Raw genomic sequence first — 1,576 nt, forward strand, 5'->3', positions numbered from 1 at the left:
AGGACGCGGAGAAAAAGAGAAAGGACGAGTGGAAGGGCCTCTCTGCGTTCGAACTTGAGAAAGGTCTGGCGCCAAGTAGTGCGTCGCGCGTTCCTCAGGTTCGACGTAATTCACGAGGGAGCCTCGATCTCGATTCTTCACCTTCCCAGACAGACAGACAGACAGACAGACAGAGGAATACACGTATCAACTGTATACGTGTTCTCGGATGCCGGTCACGTCTCGTACGCTCACCACGAACTCTCGAGGCCGTACCAGACGGAAAGAAATGCCGCGTAGAAGAATAAATTCGATCGCGAGCAAAGCAGAAGAGGAGACAGAGAGCGAGGAAAATAGGATATATAAAAGAGGTGATGGATAAAAAGAGAGAGAGCGTTGCCACGGGTAACATGGTGTGTATCGAGGTGAGCTATTTTGCCACGGAACGTGGACGTACCGGTCCGAGGAGAGACACGGTAGCTATTCCAGGCAACAGGATCTCGCGGGCAACGGGCAGCGGATCGCAGCGCTCCTATCTTCGGCGGAGGATCGCGAGAGAGTAGTTACCGGGCGTTCTGTTGGTCGATTCACGCGCGTCTACCACACGTTTCAGGGCGGTCTATATAAAAGGAAGAGTAGAGAGGAGAGAAAGAGAGATAGAGAGAGAGAGATAGATAGTAGCTTACGTGTAGGTACTCAGCAGCGTAGGGAGAGAGATGGTCGCCGTGGGCAGCAGCTCGCTGCTGTCCCGGCTGGCAGCGGAACGCAGCAGCGGACGTGGCAACGACGGTGTTCTTGGTTGCCGTATCGCTTCTCGCGATGCAGCGGCCGCGGAGAGGTGGCAACGCCGCTCCGTCCGTCGGCGTGCGGCGCCTCGAGGCTCTCTCTCGCGATAGCGCGCTCGTTGTCGTCGCTCACGCCGTCGCACTCCTCACCACCACGGCCGTCACGAACCCGTGACCGCGAGCAATCCTGATAACTCGCACGCCGCGAGCTACGTACCATCACGTCCCTACTGCCGCCTGCGAGCACAGCGCCGCGCACATGTCCCACGATTTCGACCCGATTCTCTCTTCTTCCCCTTCCTTCCTTCCTTCCTTCCTCTCTCCCTCTCTCTCTCTCTCTGCCCCTTCACTCTTCTGCCTCTCGTTTGCTACACCTTTTATTTCTCCTCTACGCTATCGTTCCTCTCTTCCTACGCCTTTGCCACTTTCTCTCTCTCCCGATCGAGAGGAGAGAATGGAAATTCGTTTGTTTCTATCGTCCCTCGTGTTCCACGTTCCTCCTGATGTTCGCCGTCACGTCGACGACCACGACGACGACGTGGTTGTCGATCGACCGGTGGGTCGAGAGAGGTGCGCGCGCGCACGCTCTGTCCATGTACTCTTTCCTTTTCCAACACACTATCTCCCCCCTCGTGCGATTCTTCTCCGTCTCTGTTGCTTGTTTCTTCCCCCCTCCTGCACGAGGCTCACGGGGTCTCGTCTCGCGACTCGACGTAACGTAACCGCTCTCTCGGCCACGACTCGATTCGGTGCACTCGGCCGACTCTCGAACGAGTGCGACGATGCACGATGATATCAAGATCCGGCGGCGG

General features: G+C 57.1%; 1 protein-coding gene across 1 annotated transcript in view; it reads right to left on the reverse strand.

The window, feature by feature from the left end:
- The window catches only part of LOC108571309 (polycomb group protein Psc-like), a 5,630-nt gene extending 4,480 nt beyond the window's left edge, over positions 1–1,150 (reverse strand). The window contains exon 1 of the mRNA XM_017933316.1: positions 1,139–1,150. The gene's annotated coding sequence lies outside the window, so the exon portion shown is untranslated. The remainder of the gene's footprint in view (positions 1–1,138) is intronic.
- Between the last annotated feature and the right edge of the window lie 426 nt (positions 1,151–1,576).

The sequence above is a fragment of the Habropoda laboriosa genome, unplaced genomic scaffold (assembly GCF_001263275.1).
Source record: "Habropoda laboriosa isolate 0110345459 unplaced genomic scaffold, ASM126327v1 scaffold57, whole genome shotgun sequence".
NCBI lineage: Eukaryota > Metazoa > Arthropoda > Insecta > Hymenoptera > Apidae > Habropoda > Habropoda laboriosa.